Source organism: Cupressus sempervirens, chromosome 10 (genome assembly GCF_028749045.1).
Source record: "Cupressus sempervirens isolate cs-2001-9-10 chromosome 10, ASM2874904v1, whole genome shotgun sequence".
Classification (NCBI taxonomy): Eukaryota; Viridiplantae; Streptophyta; class Pinopsida; order Cupressales; family Cupressaceae; genus Cupressus; species Cupressus sempervirens.
Window position 1 is genome coordinate 202,142,549 of NC_143127.1, and position 23,256 is coordinate 202,165,804.

Consider the following 23,256-nt stretch of genomic DNA (forward strand, 5'->3'; position numbering starts at 1 on the left):
AGGAGTATCCCAAAATGGGACATTACAGTCACTATTAGAGCTTTGATCCTGCCAGTCTGCAGGGTAAAAATAAAATATACTTTTATGCTAAGCATTTAATGCGATGAGGTCCAACTACAGAATTATTCATCAATATTCTCTCTTACAAGTTTGACTGCATGCAAGTAAGTCATATCTCTAGCTTCTCTTCACTAAGATCAACCAAGATCATCATTATTCTTTTTGAGTGTGAAACCATTTTTTTCACCCCTTAATAATCCAAATGGCTGTCATGAGATGAAGAACCACATAGTATACCCGTCTATAACTCATATCAAGATCAACATTGTCTCTATAGGCATCAAATATGAGAGCACATAAAGCAAGGAGTCACATTCTTGCATCTTAAATTGAACACTTACATGAACCTCATAGATGATAGGTATTTTTATCATCATAACAAATTAACCCAATAGGTTGCATTTAAGTGCTGAAATGATCATCACCCATTTGCACATCTATCACAAAGTGTGGATTATTGATGCAGCGAGAATCCGAGGGTACCCCTATTGGAGGTAATCTGGATCCCTGCAAATAACTATATGGCGGAAACACAACAACAAAGTAAGATTTGATACCAAATCACAATACTTTATTCATAGATATAACTGTTTACATGCAATATGCCCAGCTTTAAGGCCTTCCGGGTTAGGGCCAAATACAACAACAATTACAAAATAGTTGTGCAAGATCCCTCAAGATCCAACTCACAATCCTAATCCCAGCTAGTCCAGGTCCACACTTTGGTAGAAACCTCTAAGGAAATCTTAACTTGTGCTTGCAAGCCCACCAAGCAATTTCTTAGTTTTCCAAGCCACAGCTACTAGCTCTTCAAAGTTCGCATCCTCTTCTCCAAGACAGATCCATAATGACTAAAGACTCCACAAGACCCCCTACTTATACCCAACTAAGCCACAAGTCAGCCCAGTTCATCACAATAAAATTAAATCCCTTACATTAAATATATGTTGAGCCACAAGTCAGCTACAACACAAATTAAATACCCAAAGTTGGCTCATAGACAACTTGGCACTTTCAGGAATCAAGACTAGACCTAGCGTTAGAGAAAACAAGCCGAGCATCAGCCAAACCACAAGCATTGCTGAGCTCCCAGTGCATGCCGAGTTCCCAGTGCATGCCGAGCAACCAACACATGCTGAGCACTGCAGTAAATGCTGAACAATTTATATTTGCCAACCTCCAACAATGATCAAGCCCTCTTCAATGACCGACTACATCCTTTAACGACTGAGCACCACTGTTTGGTGACCGAGTCCACAACTCCTAGCTAAAATACCCCCAACATGGAGGATTGCTAAAAACCCTAGGATGATCCTGCATTAGACACCCCAAGTTCAAAAAGATGTTCTCAGTAGCTGGAAGAACATCTTTTGGGATTCAGCACACAAATCCCGAACTGGTTCTTCACACACATATCCTCCAAGTCCTCAACTTGTACACTCTTTCCCTTGTTCTTCTTCTACTTCTTCACATCCATCCTAGGTGTGCTATAGGTTTGCTTTCCATGCTGATCTCCAACCTTCTCAGAATCCCTCAACTCAACTCGGCTGCCAATACTTAGGTTCCTCCTACCGATCTCTTCATTCTGTACAGGAATCAGGGAATGCTTCCTGCCATTTTTCTCAACAGTAAACACATTCTTGACACAATCATGCACAACCCTGCAATCATACTGCCAAGGTCTACGGAGCAACACATGACAACTGTTCATTTCCACAATATCACACAACACTTGATCCTTATATTGCCAATCTGGAAATTGACAAGGCATTGCTCCCTCACTTCCAAAGCATGCTCACCTTGCAACCAACCAATCCTATAAGGATAAGGATGTCTCACTCTCTTCAAACCAAGTTTTTGAACTATCTCCTCAGCAACAAGGTTATCAGTACTACCACCATCCACAATCACATTGCAAACTTTACCACTAGACTTACGAGTCCTGAACAAACTAGTCCTCTAACAAGAATCCATTGTCCTCTGACCGATAAGCACTCACCGAGCCAACAAACTCTCTCCTTGCTTAGGTTGATTGTCTTGAACTTCAACCTCATTCACAACAACACTCTTCTGTCACCAGCCTTAGAACATTCATAAAATCTATGACTCACATCTCGACATTCGTAACAAGTACCCTTAAAATCACCTCTATCTGTCCTTCTCTTTTGATCAACAGGTTTTGGTTCATCTTCATCACTCCGTTTAGCCTTTGCCGAGTTATCTTGCTTCTCCTTCCCTCTAGCATTACTTTTCCTCTTCAACTTATCTTCTGCCTTCAGGGCATACTGATAAGCATCCTCAATCGAAGAAATATTCAGCATACCAACCTCATCCTGAATATTGAATCTCAAACCATTAATTTATCGAGCTACCTTTTTCTTTGACAATTCTCTATGCCGAGACTGAATTGTCAACTTGTAGAACTCCTCGATATAATCTTTCATAGTCATATTTTTCAATTTCAGATTCTGCAACCTTTTAAACAACTCAAGTTCATAATCAATAGGAATGAACTTAGCCTTCAATTTAGTCACCATCAACCTCCATCTAGTGATCTTCATTTCACCTTCCTCCTTTCTGTCTTTTTGCAGTTCTTTCCACCAAAGAGCAACGTAAGCTCAAAGTAGTCTTCTAATTCACCAATCCAATCAATCAAGTCTTTAGGAGTCAAAGTACTTGAGAAATTAGAAACCTCTGTCTTATGCTTCAGCCTCAACTGAGATCCAGTTCTAGCAAACTGCCCAACATTAGTTCCAATAGGTCTCTCCACACGATCAATTCTGTCCTTACCATTGGATCTAGCAATTTCAAAGTCTTCAGCAATTTCCTCATAACCATCTTCAGTACCGACGTACCTAGGTACACCACCTAAAACACTCACAATTTTAACAATCATGTCACTCTTCATCAATGCAATCTCAGATCTGAATTTTGCTTTAATCTTCTCTGAGATCCTTTCCTCCACAACATCACTAAGATCATTAATTGCGCTAGGGTCCAATCTTCTTGGAGGCATCTTCCAAGATTATCGCAAAACCCAAAGCAATAAATCCACAAATCTAGAAGATTAATCAACTCTGCTAGATCAACCTTCTCTTCCAGCCTTCACCCAAGTCTTGGTGCAAATTGTCTCAACTTAGACGATCTGTCTACACACTCAGGTACACTTTGCTCTGATACCACTTGATGCATCGAGAATCCGAGGGTACCGCTACTGGAGGTAATTTGGATCCCTGCAAATAACCACATAGTGGAAACACAACAAAAAAGCAAGATCTGATACCAAATCACAATACTTTATCCATAGATATAACTGCTTACATGCAATATGCCCAGTTGTAAGGCCTTCCAAGTTAGGGTCAAATACAACAACAATTACAAAATAGTTCTGCAAGATCCCTTAAGATCCAACTCTCAATCCTAATCCTAGCTAGTCCAGGTCCACACTTTGGTAGAAACCTCTAAGGAAATCTTAACCTGTGCTCGCGAGCCCACCAAGCAATCTCCTAGTTTTCCAAGCCACAGCTACTAGCTCTTCAGAGTTCACATCCTCTTCTCCAAGATGGATCCATAATGACTAAAGACTCTACAAGATCCCCTATTTATGCCCAACTAAGCCCCAAGTCGGCCCAGTTCATTACAATAAAATTAAATTCGTTACATTAAATATATGTTGAGCCACAAGTCAGCTACAACACAAATTAAATACCCAAAGTCGGTTCACAGACAACTTGACACCTACAGGAACCAAGACCAGACTGAGCGTCAGAGAAACCAAGTCGAGCATCAGCGAAACCACAAGCATCGTCGAGCTCCCAGCACATGCCGAGCAACCAAAAGATGCTGAGCACTGCAATGAATGTCGAGTAATCTGTATCTGCCGAGCTCCAACAATGACCGAACCCTCGTCAACGACCAAGCTCCTCGGCCACAACTACACCCTTCAATGACTGAGCACCACTGTTTGGTGACCGAGTGCACAACTCCTAGCCAAAATACCTCCAACATGCAAGATTGCTAAAAACCCTAGGATGCTCCTGCATCAATTATCCTTCTCATTTTCCGTGGACATATATGAGCAACATGGTCAATAGGATCAATACCCATACACAATAATCATGCATATCCTTTGAAAATGCAGACGTTGGAATTTAATTATGGTCTTAAAAGGTGTCAAAGAATCCTATTAAAGGTTATGGTACGGTGTTGCAGTTTTTGAGAGTTTTGAGTTAATGATGTTTGGAACATGTCATCTTGATGTCAAAAGAGAAATTGATTTCAGGTTGATCTCTTTTTGTCCTTCCTCTCCCAGGATGAGAGAAAATATATTTTAAATTATGAACCCTTCAAATTTCCAACTATGACTTATGTTATTAAGAGTTATCAAGACTATTCTAAATGAAAGGCAAAAACCTAGCCTAGTTCAAACTTGCTAAACAATATTAGAGTAGCACAAAGGAAGTTGAATTGTGAGATAGATATTCATGAAAAGAAAAGTTAAAAGTTGCGAAGTCCAAGCCTTTTCATATTAGAAATTTAGGAGTCATCTTGAACCACAGTTCCCAAACTTAGACTCAGCGAGGCCAAGGCCGACTCGACAAAATGAAAAAACCCTTGAAATTTAAAGATATTAATGATTTCAAACTTATTTCGTGCACCCATTATTGAATACAACTTATAACACTATAACATCATCAAATAGAAGCTAGCATACATAAACAAGAGACATAAAATGATAATCCATCACATCCATAAAATGTAAATTGTAGCTAAAGTAAATAGAAAACATAGGATCATATGACATAGATATATAGAATTATAAATGTTGTCAAATCAGAAATGTATGTAAGATCCATAAAACCAATGACATCAAATCATAAATGTATGTAAGATCCATGATTATGAAATAGTAAAATTGTAAACAAAAAACAAGTCTATCTGCTCAAGCTCTATCTCAAGCTTCATCCTCATCCTCATCCTCGATTGCAGCCTTAGCCTCTGAGTATCCTGTCTAGCTACTACAAAGGTGTCTAAGGTAGGTCCTAGAGGCCTCAATAGCCATAGCCCCTACATGTGAGGTGGACTCGTGAACAACATCAACAAGGCGTATGTTTGTGGTTGTGCGTGTGCATGTGCATCTGCCAGAATGTGCTCTATTGTCCTCTGCCATAGACACACTCTCTGCCTCTATATCAAAGTAACGAGAGTCATAATTGGAGTAAAATCGGCAAATGCCAAATCGAATCGCGAATCAGCCATGAATCGACAAATAAAAAAAAAACCCTTGAAATTTAGAGATTTTAACAATTTAAAACTTATTTTATTCACCCTTTATTGAATATAACTTAAATACATTATAACATCATCAAATAGAAGCTAACATACATAAACATGGAACATAAATGATAAACCTATCACCTACGTAACTATGTTACACGTGAAATGTAAATTGTAGCTGAAGTAAATAGAAATCATAGGATCATAATGACATAGAATGTATGTTAGACGAAGATCCATAAGACATCAAATCATAAATGTATGTAAGATGAAGATCCATGAAACGTATGTCTATCGGTATTTGTAAACAAAATGGAAAAACAAGGCTCTAGCTCAAGCCTCATCATCCTCCTCATCGTCATCCTCAAGCTTGGCCGTAGCCTCAGCCTCAGCCTCTGAGTATCCTGTTTGCCTTCTACAAAGGCGTCTAAGGTAGGTCCTAGATGACTGCTGAGCCACAACCCTCGCATGTAAGATGGTCACACGAACAATGTCACTAGAGCTTGTGTCTGTGCGTTCGCATGTGTGTCTACCAGTGCTTGAACGTGCTTTGGCTGCCTCTTCTGCCATGTTTATAGCCTTAGCCTCTCTATCTACTTGGTCAACCCACTCATGGTCTACCTGAGTGAAGACTGGATCCACAACCGTAGTGAGTCACTCTGATTTTGGATCAATCTCCTCCAAAATGATCGAAGAGGAGTTAGCGTTTAAAATTTGTTTGATACTACCTATGTGGCTGATTTTTTCGTGATTCACAAAGGTGATTGTGGTGATTTTTTTGCCTAAATCACATGAATTGGCGATCATGCAATAAAATCGCTGATTTGGTTCACCTATTCAAAGAACATCGGGTACCATGAATCGAATCACCTAATTGGTGATTCAAGTGATTTCATGGCGATTCTCGTTATTATGCTCTATATCTACTCGGTCAACCCGGTCAAGGTCCTCCTTAGTGAAGCCTGGATTGGTAACCTCAGTGAGCTACTCTGACTCTGGATCGATCTCCTCTAGAGTGATTGGAAAGGTGTTAGGGTCCAAAATCTATTTGGTCCTAAGATGGAGGTTGTAATGAACAAAGACAAGATCATTCAACCTTTGCACAAACAACCTATATTGCCTCTTCGAGTGGATATGCTCGAACATGGACCAATTGTGCTTACATCTAGAAGCGCTATCGGTTGACTCAAGATATGAATGGCAATTTTATGAAGATTTGGGGTTGAGGGCCCAAATATTTACCACCATCTATCCGAAATAAGGGAAAAGAAAAACAATTAATCTCATTTACAAATACAACTTTAATGCTAAATAAAAAATAAGAAATTAAAAACATTATATATTATTTTTACCTAGCTGTAATGATGTCCGAGCATTTCTAGAGAAAATGGCCCCTTCTTGATTATTAAATTTTTCTAGCTCAATGGTTGGAGCTGAGGCATTGTCATCACTACTCATCTTCTACATCACTGTATATAGGCTAGTAAGAACCTCCTCATCCGCCTTGAAGTGAGGATGGAAATGAAATGCTATATTCAGGTAATAAGTTGTTGCATGGATGGGCCTGTGAAGATGATTCTGCCATCTCCTATCCATGATCTCCCAAATGGGGCCATACTTCTCATGCAATATTGGGATCTAATGGCCTCCTTGGCTCTATCTATGCCCTCATATATGTAGCCCATAGAGGGCTTCTTCCCATTAACAACTCGTAGGAGATTTATGAGGGGCTTAGTGGCTTGCATATAATTAAAAAAAAATTGAAGTTGCAAAAATATAAAACTAAAAGAACTAAATAATTAAACAAGTAAATACTAAATGTTAAATTGTAATAAATTTACCCCCAATATTTCTTTAGAAGGTGTCCAAAAGCCAACCTCATCAAACATGCAATTTACCACATCTATCCCTCTAGTGGTCGTAGCAAAGGGAGAGGAAGTCCACTCCACCCCAACAAACATGCGCCTTAAATCTTCCCTTGCTTGCAACAAGGATTGCAGTGTGAGAACATTTGAAGCAAACCTCATGATATCGAGACGAGCTAACTCCTTTTGCCTCATGTATTTCCTCATTATGCTAAGGACCAATACATAATTGTAGATTAACTTGCAGATATTCTTGGCCCATTCAAAGCATGATTTGATCCGCTCAAGCTTACCTATATCCGCCAACATGAGGTCAAGGCAATGGGCCGCACAAGGAAACCAAAATATTTTGTGGTGCCTCTCCATCAAAAGTTTACCTGCAATAATTTTAAATTAATTAGAAATTCACACATGTTGAGAATTGTAGAATTAGAAAAGTTCAAATAAATTTATAGATGTGTTTCTATCAAATTTTCAAAACTTTAAAAGTTTACCTGCAACAACATAACTTGCTGCATTATTTGTCACCTCCTGCACCACATTTTCATTCCCCACCTCTACTATGACTTCCTCAATAACCTCACATAAGTATGTGGCGTTTTTAACATGAGAGGAAGTATTAATAGAATTCAGGAACATGGTGGATCTTACAAAATTCAAATAGAGCAAAATAATTAATTATCATGGATCATCATTAATCAACAATTAAAAATTTAAATTATTCAATCATGATTCATAATGCACGTAGGAAAGTAGAATGATCAATCACCTCCATACAAAATAAGAAAATTTGGGAGTGTTCTATTCCTCCTATCTATCCAACCATCAGTCATGATGGTGCAACCCTTTTGGGTCAATGCCTTTCGATGGTACTTTAGCTCAAGCTTCATATCCTCAACCATTTCATCTAAGAGGTAGCCACTCAACTCTCAACATTAGTAGGAGCTTTCAATCCGCACTACAAACAGTTACAGCATCTATCATGCCTTTGCTAATAAGGAGACCTATCACAAATAGATTATGATTAGATGATAAATTACTATGTAATATGAATCTATGATTACACAAGTAGAATTAGTAGAAATTTAACTTTAAACTTACAGAAAACAAATAAAAAGAATTAATTAGATGGCCAATGAATTGAATTTTGCAAAAGTACTAAAACTTGCAAATTTGTTTTTTGGCAGCATCATGAATGTCCTTGTTCCAACCCGTGCTCTCAAGCAAGGGTTGTGCACTAGGAGCAATGCGCATCACAAAATAATTATCCAATCTCGACTTACGCACTCTAGGTCAAAATGTAATAGGGCCATTGTCAGGAGCAAAAGCGCTAGCACTAGAACGAAAGGGAGGCCTAGAAGAACCCTCTGCAACACATCCTAGGAATGCAAGGAAGATGGGAGCCGATAGCACTTAACTCTTCAAGTTGCCTTTTCTTATTTAACTTCTTTTGTTCATATATCTCTAATTGCACATAACAAAACTGTTTTGCCTCGGTAGTTTGTTGAGTGCAAATGGTAACATCATGTTTAGGTATGCCAACAATATGGTATTTGAATCTATAGATGTTACCATAATTTATTTCTTTACAAAAAATACATTTTGTTTGATTTCTTTGTCTTCTAGAAAATTCCTTTGTAAATTTCCAAGCTCGATCCTTTGGAGGCATTGTCAAAAATGAGAGTTAGGGTTGCAGCAATAAGAAAAATCAAGTTATAACTCAAACTAATTAAAAAAAAAATCAGCAAACACCTACATTTTTTTTTGAGAAAATAGTAAATACATGTTTACGAATTTGTTCCAAAAACATTGTAGGGCTTGCAACTTTGCACTTTGCAATTTATTCGAAAACATTCAAGAATGAAAAATTATAACTAAAAAAAATTTAACAAACAATGAAGAATACATTAACATACAAAAAAAATCAACACCAATCTACAAAGTTTAACACTTACCTCTTGCAAATGAGTTGATGAGTGGTTCTTCTGACTCCTTAATGCTCGCAATGCAAACTTATGGCCTCCCCAAATTGATTTGTAATCTCCTCGATGCTCTTCTTTCTTGCTGGTTGGAAACCTATGGCTTCTCTTTTCTCTTCCTTTCTCTCACTTTTCCTTTCTTTTTGTCATACTAAATAATTAGAAGGCCTTTTAGGGAGCATAACTACAAGAAATGTAAAAAAATAAATTATTATTTTTTGTTTTGTTTTTTAAGTGGTTGAATTACTTAGCCACGCGACCGATTTATGCTACCGATTAATGGTGATTTTAGGGGATTGATGGCGAATCACTGAGTTGGGCGATTTATGGCAATTACTTGCCTAGTCGAGTCACCATTACTTGACAACCTTGAATCAAATCGTAAAATTGCTAGAATCATGATGAAGAATGGATCTTTGGCTTGAACACTCCATGATCATCGCTTGAGGACAAGCAAGCTTGGGAAGGGTGGACTTAAAGACCCCGACTTAAGATGGCAATTAAACCTAGGCGATAATAGTGATTTATTCATAGTTACACCGCCTTGGGAGATGGGGGGATGGGGGGATAGAGGGGTCTTGATTTGGGGACGGCAGGGGACGGGGTGGTGGTGGAGGGAGCAGGGATGTATATACTATACATATGGTACTTAAAATGCTAGTTATCAAAAGATGTACTACAATTATACAATATAAGATGCAAAGATTTGAAAAACTTAAACATTGAACATTGCATTGAAGCTTTCAACTAGAACATCATGATTTATGATCAAATGACAAACAAACAATGAACATTGAACATTGCATTGAAGCTTTCAACTAGAACATCATGATTCATGATCAAATGACAAACAAACAATGAACATCAGAAAATAATAAATATTAGTCTATATATCAGTCTTCAAATCAATAGTATGAGTATCTAGATTCTACTATCTAATAGTAATCAATGATCATATGAGTTATGACATAAAGATGATTACAATAAGTATCATGTGCCATGAATCATGATATCAAAATAAGTATATAAATTATATAATGCCGAAAAAAACTACAAGTCTCCAAGAGTCAAAATCAAAATGTCAAATCAATGATCAATGATTAGTCTCATTGCCACTGGAACTATCAGTCTCTCCAAGAGCAAGAGCCGAAAAGGGAACACCAACTAGCCCTGTGGCTGGACCTAAAGCATCCTCCTCCTCATCAATTTGCAATGGCTCCTCAGGCTCTACATCCCATCGTGATGCTGGGCTTTCCTTGTACACATTTGTCTTGCGGTCGTCGATATGCAACACACTGTGTACAACCACTAGCTTTTCTACTCTCTGAGAGGTAAGTCTATTCCTCTTAAGAGAGTGGATAAGGCTATATGTAGACCAATTCCTCTCAGAAGTTGAGGAACTAGAAACTTGAGATGAAAAATAATTGGGCAATGTAAGACTCGGGAATTAGAAGTTGAACAATGATCATTGAACAATGAACAATGAAAAGTTAAAAGTTGAGGAACTAAGTACTTGGGACAACAAACGAATAGCTAGTGTGGTGGTTGTAGATTTCGCTCCATAAGCTGACCACCACAAAATGGGATCCTCTTGTGCCATAGTCTTGATATCCACCTTTGCCGCTTGATTGTAACCCCTAAGAGTAGCAAATTTGGTCCACTCAATGCAAACCTTAGCTGCTGTCTCAAGGTCATACATCCTATTTATGCACTTGAAGAACCCTTCAATCACCTAAAAAAATTTAAAAAGTACAAATTATTAGCAAATAGAACAATCAAGATGCTAGTAATGTAAATGATTCTAATTTATAAAATGATAAGAATCGAAGTCTTAACTTTAAGACAAAGTCATAAAGTGTTATATAATATAAATCACCTCATCATCGTGAAGTGGTATAACTCTACCAGGCCTAGTCATGTATCACCTCAGATTCAATGCATATGCAGCCATGTGTAAGGGTGTGTTAAGTTTGTCCCATCTATGCTGATTGCTGAATAATAGGCCGAATGTGATCATTGTAGAAGGCTAATGTGGGGTTCTTCTCTCGCACAACTGCCCTCATCTGCCCAAGCATAAAATCAATGCACTCATACACCTCTCCAAGTGTAGGCGCATCCCCATCTCCATACTTGATCACCTCGAAGACTGGCCTCATAATAGAGGCAATGTATTTTGCATCGCTCCAAAATACATTGCTCTTAACTATATCCGTCTCCTTATCCCCTGCTCTGACCTGGAACCATCCCACCTATTCCATTCATTCGTCATAACCATTAGTTGCAGTGGCTCCTGCAACTCAAGCATTCTCTCCAAGAGAATGAAATAGGATGCATATTGTGTCTCAATTGGCTTCAGGAACTTCTTCTTGGTGAAGCTCTAAATAGTGCATGTGAGGTGTGGTGGTTGCAGATATGCATCTGCACATCTCTACCATCACTCACTACTCCCTTTATCCAGCTAATCTTCCTCATGTCCTTTAGAGCATTGTTCATAGCATGCACACAACAAGGAGTCCACCAAATATGCCGATACGTGGCCTCAATAAGCCTCCCTACAGCTCTGCACACATGAGCTGCATTTGTCACTACTTGGACCACATTTTGTGGCCCAATCTCCTCAATGGCTTCCCGAAGAATTTGAAATTAAAAATCAGCATCTTTTCGATGCCTTGAACAATCAACCGCTCTAAGAAAGAATGGGTCCTCTATACATGTGACTATGACATTGATGAGTGGATGGTGTCTAATCTCCGTCCACCCATCCATGATAATGCTACACACCAATTCCTCCCAAACAGCCCTCATGGTCTCCATGGACTCACTAATCTTGACATACTCATCATCCAAGATTTTAGTCCTCAATTTGTGCTCACCTGGTGGCACATATGATGGTAATCCCGCCTTAGCTACTTTTTGAAATGCCTCCTTAAAATAAGGAGACCAAACAATGTGAAGTGGAACACCATTGGAAAATAACATTCTCCCAATGCATGCATCTAACTTCTCTCTCGTCTGGGCTGCAAACAATTTTGTTATAGGGTTGTTGTCACTAGATTGTGCCTTGCATCTCCCCTTGCTTGTCTGGGTTGCTGCTCACCTATAGAGCTATGAGTGGAGGAAGGTGTGGAGGCTGCCCCTAGCAATGTAGTAGATGAAGCTCTATATTGCGATCTAGAAGAAGACATGCATCGGTGTTGTTGCCCCTGTATTTGTTGCTCATGCACCTCCTGTATAGTCTGAATTTGTTGCCTACCAACCAAGGTAGTAGGCACTGGAAGGCCCAAGTCCTCTGGAACTCCCCAAAGCTTGTTGAATTTAATTCTGATCTTCAAGTTTTTGGATTCAGTCAAAAACTTACATGGTAAGACACCTTTACCTATCCAAAAGAGGAAGTGTACATTCACTCTAGTGATGTTACAATACCATTCTTCATCACAAATATTGCATCTCCACTTTCTTGTGCCACCTGTTCTTGATCCGCTTGTTATTCTAGGGGCAAATTGTTTTAAAGGAGATTTTGGATCAAACTTACCCATAGCCCACTGTGCCAAAGATGAGGAGGGGCAATCAATAGATGGAGTACCAGATAGTGTAAAATCAGTACCCATGGAAGTGGAACTAGTTTGGGCCCCTTGCTGATTTGGCCCAACCCCAATGCACTCTCATGCTCACCCCTCTCAACGGTGTCATCATCATCCTCAGCCCCAACCTCAGGCTCAGGTTCATATTCTGATTCACTGACACTATCTAAATGAACTTCCATCTCATCATCACTATGAGTATCAATGTAGGAACTCATTTTGACACTGCATTTCACAAAATGAAAAACCAAATATTAATAAAGCTAAATAAAAAAACTGTAAAACTAAAACATCAAGAATCTTAATCTATTATAATATATTTAAATTTATAAATGATATTCATAACTATAACAAAATGAAATAAGTTAAAACCAAAGAACAAAAAATCGGAATAAGCAAGGCTTATTGTTTATTAAATTATTAATATTTAATTTTTTTTTTTAAAATAACTTTTTTTGTTATGTCTTACTGAAATCAACTCATAATAGCCCAAATCCTATAGAACCATTGGAAGTCGTCAGTTTAAACAAACGAAAATAGACAGTTGAAAGAGTTGAAAGATAATAGAAGTCGTTTAAACAAATAAAAATCTTACATTTAACATTCATAAATATGCATTTGAAAATCAGAAAAATAAGTTACAAACCTTACCTTTTGCTTGAAAAACTCCTTCAACAAGATTCAGTAAACCTGGAACCACCCTCATCTTCTTCTTGCTCCTAGGCTTTCCCTTTTCACTTGCAAACACTTTCTTCACTCTTGGACAAACCCTTATCTCAGCTCTTCACTCTTCTTTTGCTTGCTGTTGCAAACAATGAGAAATGCAAATGTGAATTAAAATGAAGAATAATAGTCCACCATACGACTGCCGTTATGGATGTCATCCTCTGTACTTGCTTCAGATTGGTGGATTTGACTGTACTCGGGTACCCCCATTGGTAGCGGTCCTTTTGGTGGTAGGAAGGTGACCTCCCCTGGCATGCCTTTCAAGTGACGTAGACGGATTTCAGCATCCCTTGAGTCTGAGGATTCTCCTCTTCCGAACACTCTTCTTCTTCCTCTTCCTCACTTGAGCTCTCATGCACAACCTATTTGGGTTTCTTCTGCTTTGACTCTTTGGCTCTGGAACCTATTCCAAAAGTGGCCATGTGCATCCAATAGGTCATGGCTGGTTTGTAGGGCTCTGCCTGGTTTGCTGGCACCAATGTGCCCCTGTGCTCAGCTTCCACCTGTGTTCTCACAACTTCTAGGAAAAGAGAAATGGCATGATAAGGCATATAAAATGCCTCGTGCTTCAATTCCATGAACTCCTGCAGTCTTTCCGTGAGGGTCCACGCCTAGTTATACAATCTACAATGCGTCACCACTCTTCGTTAGCTACGAAGGTTTTCTTTAAACCCTTACTATTCTCGTTGCTGATAATGCTCTCCCATTCCTGTGTTGTCAGACCATCCTTGCATATTAACCTCAACCACTTCTTTTCCTCCACTATCATTAGGGTTTTTGTAAGTTCTTGGCCTCGCTACGGAATCCCAAAGACCTTGTTTATCTCTTTAGCGACGTATGCAATTGTCATAGTTTGCCCTTCATAGTGAACCACAGATTTGTGATTTCCCTTATCATAACTAGCCACCATGGTTTGTAATATAGCTTCAAATTCTTTTAAATAAAAAAAGGCATAAATATTACTTTGTCTACCTTGGCTCTACGTAGGGCTTCCTTTAGTCTGTGACTATCTTTTACATCTTCCCACCAAGTGCAACATTTACTTCCTACCACACTTCTGAACGTTATGTTGGCAGCCGTCGTCTTCTCTGCAATCTTCCCCTTGTTCTAGTTACTTAACATTTTCATCACTCCCTTTAGCACTTGCAAGATTGGTTTGTTCTTTGAATCAACAATCTTTCCTTTGCTGGGATTGCCAACACTTATTTTTACCATTTTAAAATCGGGAACTGTTCCTCCGACTTTATTGATGTGTACTCCAACTGCCCCTTATACTACGTGTCGCGCTGCAAGTTGTCCTTGGAATGAAAGGATTTGGCCATATTCTTGTCCCAATGATCTGTAAGGCTGTTCCACTTGGCACCGAAGTGAGCCGTACGCCTCCCACACCAGACTCTTGATCTTGTATCTTTGCGACTTGAATGCCTGCTGCCCCATCCTCCTTACTGCTTTGTCCATCTTCCTCTGTTTTGATTCGAATGTTGGATGTCATCTGTACGTAGGATGCCGTCTATACACAGTGCTTGATGTTGGATGATATTGTCTATACGTAGGTTGTTGTTCGTGTGTTGTTGCCGGCCGTACGGATGATGCAAGTTGTACAGGAGATGCAGATTGTACATGCGATGCAAGACATACACAGTAGGATGTGGTCTGTATAGGTGAGGCAGTTCATACGCTAAATATCTTGTCTCCAGTCATTTGTACGCTACCAATTTCTTCCCTTAGTCTTGCGCGAGTTGTGCCTTGGATGCCGACTTCCCTTGTTGCAATCTCAACACTTTCTCTTTTGCATCCGTAGAATGCTATGTGCAGTGAGCCTTGTTAGACTTATAGCCACAGTTAGCATTAGGTCTTTCTTTGCTCATACTTATTATTTTGATGGGACCTCCTTTTATTTTCATTATCTCCTTTTCTATTCTTCATCTTATTTCATCTCCTTTTCTTTCCAAGGAATAGATAGAGACTAACTCCCCCCTTTTATTATAAGGTTTCAATTTAGACCCATTGACAAGGTCTTTTAAGGGACTGTTATCTAAAGTGGATAAGCATATTGCGCCATTGTTCTTCACTTCTGCCACTTTGTATGGTTCCAACCATTATATTTTGAACTTGCCTGGGTTTATCTCATTCTTGCCATTATATTTGAGGACTAACTGGTCTAGGTTTGAAATTCATTCTTTTCAAATTTCTATCGTGCTAAATTTTCCACCTCCTCTATGCCACTTTCGTTGCTCCATCAAGTTTCATTAAGGCGTCAAGTCTTTCCCTTAAACTATTACCATCTCCCAATCTCTGTTGAACTGCTATCCGTATACTGGGGTACTACGTATCCTATTGGCATTATGGCCTCTTGTCCATACATCAATTGAAAGGGGGTTTTTCTTGTTGTGGCCTTGTAGGTAGTCCTGTACGTCCATACAAATGCCGGGAGTCTTTCCTCCTAATCTCCTTTTTTGACTTGACAAGTCTCATACAAAATTGTTACCAATAATTTATTTTTGGATTCTATTTGACCATTTGCCCTTGCATAGTATGAACTTGAAAAAGAATGAAAAATTTTGTAGTCACTTTTCATTACCTTGATTGTGTGATTTACAAAATGCACCCCTCTATAACTTGTCAACTGGAGTGGGATACAAAATCTAGTTACTATTTGTTATCTAAAAATCTGGCCGTATTGAGAGTTGTGTTATCTGGGAGCACCCATACTTCTTCCTATTTTGTAAGATATTCCATTGACACTACTATGTATCTGCACCTATGGTTATGGCTTACAGGCAAGGGCCCCATGAAGTCTAGCCCCCAAAGTTCAAATAATTCTTGTGGTTGTGATGGGAACAATGGCATGAAATCTCTTTTTAGGGGCTTTTCGGTTCTCTGGCATGTGACACAACTCAAAACCCATTCCTGAGCATCTGCATACAGTGTAGGCCACCAGAGTCCAACCAACAACACTTTTCTAGCTGTCGAATTAGATCCCATGTGGCCTCTTGGAAACCCTTCATGGGATTCTCTCAAGACCCTAGAATTTCTTCCTCCATAACTGATGCAGGAGCATCCAGAGGTATAAGGGCAATCCTGTGTCACCCAAAAAAAAAGGTACTTAGACTTAGTTTCTGTTTCATGCGTTTTCATTTTTGGATACCCATTTGGGTCAAATAAAGGTTCCAACTCTCACAGTTCCACTATCAGTGTGCTAGAAAATCCCGAAAAATAGGAGCATGTAATTGGGCCATCATTTTGGTGAACTAGAAGGTGTGAATTGGCCAAATGAAAGTAATTGTGATTTAGAGCATTCCAGAAAAAGAATCAGGTCAAAAGGCCCCACGGTTTGAAAGTTATTGCAGTTTTTCGGGTTTTGGAGACCTCCTAAGAATGCTTCAAAGTCAGGTTAGGGGCATTAAATGACCTCGAAAAGGGCCGAAAAATCGGGGACTAGCGAAGCGTGTCCATAGGGCTATAGAGCGCTTCGAGAGCTTTTCGAAAATGTAAACGGTTCGTCAATCGGAGCTACGGTTCAAAAGTTATGCCTCCCGGAAGTTCGGTTACCGTTTCTGGATTCTTCTAGATTTGCGTCGACTTCCATCGCAGCTTCCGGAACCTTCTATTTGGTGGATGCCTACTAGCACTTTCTAGAATGTACTCCTAGTCCTTAACCCTCCGGGGTCTATTTGAGGAGATTTCGGGCATTGTAAAAGGCAGTTCAGAGTGGAGTTTGAGAGGAGGTACTGAAAGGAGAAATTATCTCCAGATTTATGCTATTGTAAGCCCTTAGGGCATGTTTTGAAGTTTATTTTCCTATACTGTTGTACTAGCTTATTTTCTCAGTTAATATAATTTTCCCTTTTCTGTTGTGTCCATTTTGTTCTTGGGTTGTGTCCCCATCAATAACATATCTCCTTAATACCTCATCCGGTCCCATCTTATACAACAATCCCTCAATTAACTAGAATGTCTTGCTTTTGAGTGTAATCTTTCTCCTCTTTGCTGCTGGCATCTCCCTTGGAAAGATAGCAGTTGATAGATACTATCCAATCTTGTCATAACACTGGCATAGTACAACAATTTGAAATAGGTGGGCGTAAGGAAAGTCTTTGTTCACTCCACTTCTAGAGATTTCTCTTGACTTGATTCTTGATAAATGATCTGCAATTACATGACTTCTTCCCGGCTTGACTATGATTTTAAAAGTGAATTTGTGCAAAAGGATCAACCACCTACTCACTCTTTCTTGAATCACATGCTTGTTCACTAGATACATAAGTGCTTGGTGATCAACAAAAAATGTAAAAGGAGTAGCGAATAAGTAATCTCTAAACTTTGTTACTACATAGACCATACGTAAAGCTTCCCTTTCAGTGGTGTTGTAGTTTCATTCTACCTTTGATAGCAACCTGCTTGCAAAGTAGATGAGATGGTCTAGTCCTTCTTTCCCAACTTGCACCAGAGTAGCGCCTATTGCATAGTTGGATGTGTACACATGGACGTGGAATTCTTTATTCCAGTCAGGGTATATGAGGATCAGGGCTCCTACTAGTCTCTTCTTTAATTCATGGAAAGCCCTCTCCTATTCTTCTTCCCAACAAAATTGTTCTCCTTTTCTCATTAGCTTTTCTAGGGGTAAAGATACTTCCGCAAATCCTTTTATAAATCTCCTATAGTGCCCTACATGCCCCAAGAAGGATTTGACACCTGTTACATTTGATGGATTCTCCATATCTAGAATGACCTTGATCTTGTCAGGATCTGTCTTCAACCCTTCCTTGCATGTTATATGGCCAAGCAGTCTGCCTCGTGGAACCATCAATCTGCATTTCTTTGGACTCAAGGCCAACCTTGCTCTTCGACATCGATCCATGCATTTGCCAATCATTTTGAGGTGGTGCTCCTTTCCACTATAGACAGACCAATCATCCAAGAAAGCTTTGAAATTTCCTATCGACATACCATTGAAGATATGTAGTGATTCTTTGGAACGTGGTTGGTGCATTGCACAGCCCAAACGACATCTTGCACACACCATCTTCAACAACAAATATAGTGTTTAGCTTATCTTTCTCCACAATACAGATCTAATTATATTCTGAAAATTTGTCCATGAAAGAGTACATTTCATGGGCGGCCACCTCTTCTAAGATGCTATCATTAAAGGGAATAAGGAAAGGATCTTTTGTAGTTACCGCATTCAAACATCTGAAGTTGACACATATCTGAATTTGGTTGCAGTCCTTCAATGAGATGAGTATAGGAGATACCCAGTCACTGGTTTGTACATTGATTATTATCCTACCTTTCAGCTTTTTTGTATTTTTTCCTGGACCTTGGTTGCGTAGTTTTTATTCATTTGGTAGGGTCATTTATGCACTGGTCTTGCTCCTGGTACCAGTGGTATCTGATGGACACACAACTCCGGGGGCTCTCCTTTCAAGTTCCTGTATGTCTAAGCAAAGATGTCCTTTTACTCCAGGAAAATTTTAAAAGATTTCGCCTTCAACATTGGATCCCAGTCGTCCCCTATAAGAATCTCCTTGGGTTGATCCTTTTCACCAAGGTTTATAGTTTGCAATTTGGCCTCCTTGTATTCTACCTCCTCAAATATTTGTGCCGATGTCTTTCTAAGTTTTGCCGTACCCTCTCTAGATTCCTTACAGCCCTCTGGATATCTTTCTTCAAATTCCACTTCTTGGATTTGCAACATATTATATTTTGGCTGGAAAACTTCACAGTTTCTCATTTGCCAGTGAAATAATCCATTAAGGGAGCTCGTTTTATCTTCCGAGCATTCCCCAAGTTTGAGCACCCCTTCCTCATCTGGTTCCACCCCTTCATGGTCATGTCTCTCTGCTTTTGAATCCGATGCCAGGTCCTGACTTACAAACTGGTTCCTTAAATCTGTGGTGTACTTCCTATCGTCTGCCTCCATGAACAGAGTGTTTCATTTCCAATTATGGGTAGCTTTTGCTATAACTAGCCATCCTCTTCCAAGTGGGGCATCATACCCCTTTTTCTCTAGAGTAATAAACACAAAATCCAAGAAGAATTGTTGCGTACCAATTACTACCTTTTATCCCATCAAGGTTCCTATTGGCTTGATTTCATGTTGGTTTGCTCCCACCCATTGAAATGTGGGTGGCCAGAGTGTTAGATAAGACATTTACGCTAGAACGCCCATCAACAATAGTATTCGAGAGTTTATACCCCAATATTTCTATTTCCACCACTGCTGGTGTCCTCCCCATTCCTATAGTGAAAAGGGTGTTTTTCTATTTCCCGCCTTTTGCTTCATCTTTCTTCTCCTTGTTGGAGGGTGTCCCTTTGATGCTTGCCCCTTGTGTTAATGCTACTTGCACCTAAGGTAGTGTTTCCATTAGATCAACAATTTTTACTGGAATAGTGGTCTCTAGTACTTGTTTCATAATATTCAGTACATGCTCGTTAGTAGGAAGTTTATTCGTCCTTGCCTTCCCTTTTGCTGTCATGTTATCTTGAATGTCTTTTCTGGCTTCATGAAATCTTACCTTTTCCGTAGTAGCATGCAAGTAAACAAGTTTCCTGGCTTGCATTCTTGTGATAGCAAGGACTTCACTTTCTGGTTCTTCTATATCCAATATGTTCACCCCTTTTTGCCTGGGGCGATTCGCATCCTTGTGATTGCCTAGTCCACACCATTTACACAACATTCCTCCATTTTGTCCTCGGTTTTGACGGTCTTGAGCAAAATGCCCCCATTCGTTGCACCACCTACATTGGATCATGGGTCTTCCCTTATAATCATATTGGATTGCTCTTCGGGGTGTGTTGTTATTGCTGTTATTATTACTCCCTCTATTATTTCTATAACCTCTAGGTGAGGCTTTTGTATTCCTATTTCATGGAGGAGTGGAGGGTAGTGTGGATTGTTCTCCCCAGGTGAAGAATACCTGTGCATTCCATGTTTCTAGATCATAGGGACAATCTTTGATTGTGTGTCCCAACACCTGAAAAATCTCAGAGAATGCTTTTCGTCGGCATGTCCCTTTTGCATGGCCCTCCTTTTCACAGTTTGTGCACCATAGTTCCCTCCCATCTCTGTTCTCTTCCTTACTTCCTGTTACCTCTTTCATTAATCGCCTCATATCCTTCCTTAGGGCTTGGATGGTCTTGGATTCATCCCCACTTTCTTTTGAGCTTTCACTCCCGCTTTCATGCCTTTTGCCCTAGAAGTTTTGTTTTCAGTTTCTATATCTATTGCACGAGTACATGCATCTACAAAGGTTGATGGTGGAACTATTTTCATCTTTTTCCTTAGGGACAACGTTAACCCTTAAATAAACTACCTTTTTTTCAGTCCATCTGCAGGCTTGTTGTCAAGCTTTCCTATAAGTTCCTTCAACCTCCTACTATACGCTTTGACTGATTCATTCTTCCCTTGCCTTGTATTGAAAATCTCTGTCACTATTTCATCATCGTCCCTAAGGAGTCTGAATTCTTCTTCAAAGGCTGTATGGAGATTATTCCATGTTTTCTTCTTGCCTGCCTGCCTGCCAATCTGTATACCGGTTAATGGCTATACCTCTTAGTGTGGCTAGAAATGCTTTTAGCCATTCATTCACATCATTCTCTCCGTTTGCTTGCCATATGGTTATGCGTGTTTTACAGTGACGTGCGTGGTCCTTTGAGCTGTCCCCTGTGAATTTAGGGAGTTTTTGTTTGCCTATTTCCATTCTTCTACTGTTTTTCTGCCGAGATGCTTCCTCTTGCCGAGAGGCTCCCTTCTGCCAGGACGCTCCCTCCTGACTGGAAACTACTTCCTCCTGGTTGGAAATTCCCTCCCAATGGGATAGACTCTTGGTTGCTAGTCCCAATAGGATGTGCAGTGGTTACAGGATTTCTACACCCTTCCTTCCTTCTTGGTGTCTCAGAGATGGCCGAATTGGCTATTCCTTCAATTGTATGTTCAATAAACCCTTCTTGGATTTGGAACTGGTCCCCTCATCCCCTTAGATTACGACGTCTTTCCTCCTCTTGTTGGAAATGTAACGTTCTTAGGGTGACTTCCTCCTCAGTTTCTTCCTCTGGCACCTGCCTCGGATATTTGTTTGGAATCAGGGGCATGAATTTTTTTAGTGTCTATTTACCTTCCTTGAATTATCCCGCTCCTCCAAATCCCATTCCCGCATCCTCCTTTCAACAAATTGCTGGAGCACTTGTTACCTTCTCCTTTCCCTTTTTGTTTTCACTTTTTCTTCCTCTATAGGTACCAAGTTTCTTGCCAACTAGCGAGGGATCTGTCCAAGTTGATAGTACACTGCTGGTGGTACCGAAAGTTCGTCCTGTACCGTGCTCTCTGGAACCTCTCTCTCTTGGGCTTCCCTTTGCATGTACTGGTGCACAAAAACTTCTTAGGCCGCCACTAGATTGCGTGTCACCTGATCTTCTCTCGTTATTTCCTCCTCTTCTCCATCACTATTTGTTACTTGTATACGTGGTAGGAAGGGTCTTCCCATTTCTCCATCCTGCCGAGTCAACAACCTCCAGGTTTGGACTTAGGCAACAACGCCAAATGTAGAATGGCTATTGGCATAAGTCACACATAGCAATATAACACATTCAATAATACCAATAGAACATTAATTACTCATACTAGAATATTAGAATGGCGAGGAAATATTATTACTTTATTGGTTACCAAGAACACAAGTACATCATCCATAGTTCAAAGTTCTTATATAATGGTTGGTTGGTTGGGAAAACCAACCGATGCATCCCCTCCCTTCCGAACTACCCACCACAACAAAACTTCCTTAATGTTTAACACTATGTTCCCTCGAGTTTCTGGGACGGGGATGGCAGGAGACAGTGAGACGGCAAATTTTTTTTGCCGATTTTTGGGACGGGTGGGGACGACAAAAGTGACATTTTTTTTTATTTTAAATTTTTTTTTTTTGTGTTAAAAAATAGGGGATGAATGCAAGTCCCCTATGAAGTCCTTGTCCCCGAAACACTGGCTTTTTTTTGGGGGGGGGGGCGGATGCGTCCCCGGGGACCATAGGTTTAACACGACATTACTTTATTAATACGACAATCGACTCACTTAGAGCAATCGATGGAATTCTAACATACCAACTTTGGAATAAGAACACAAGCTATGGGTGGTTAGTGGTTCACGACAAAGAGCAAAGAGTAAAAAATAAATTGAACTGTAGGCCAATGGGAGTAGCAAAAATAATAAACTAATTTTGAGAGTGAGTGTAGATATGCAAGAAGGCTCCTGCATGCGTGCTTAGTTACGCAAGAAAATTATGAGGTGGCAAGGTGCTCACAAGGCCATTGGATCAAATATGAGCATAATTAAATTATGATAGGCCATTTAATAATCGCAAGGTCCGATGGAAAAAGGATTATGAAAGGTGGCCGTGCATAAAAATAGTATTAATCTTTAGCCAAGGTGAAGAATAATAATGATTTCACCCTCTAATGTTTTAATATAAGGACATCGGTAATTACCTATACTCATATGTGTATGTGCACATACATGCATTTGTGTAAATAAACATAATTTTTTTATGCATATGTTCAAAATAGGCGTATACATCTTAATTGACTTATGCGTATACATCTTAATAGGCGTATGAGTATATATAGGTATCATGGTGTCATTAAATTAAAACATGCTTTACACGACAAAAGGTTTTCAATTATAAAGGTAACAAATTTGTTAATGTTTAGTGATTCTCCTTTATTATTTAATGTTTAAGATAACTGGTTAGCTCATGGTAGTCCCTT

At 39.5% G+C, this 23,256-nt stretch overlaps 1 protein-coding gene across 3 annotated transcripts in view; it reads left to right on the forward strand.

Annotated features, from left to right (window-relative positions):
* The window catches only part of UBP5 (ubiquitin-specific protease 5), a 146,624-nt gene that overhangs the window by 13,705 nt on the left and 109,663 nt on the right, over positions 1 to 23,256 (forward strand). The window lies entirely within an intron of this gene.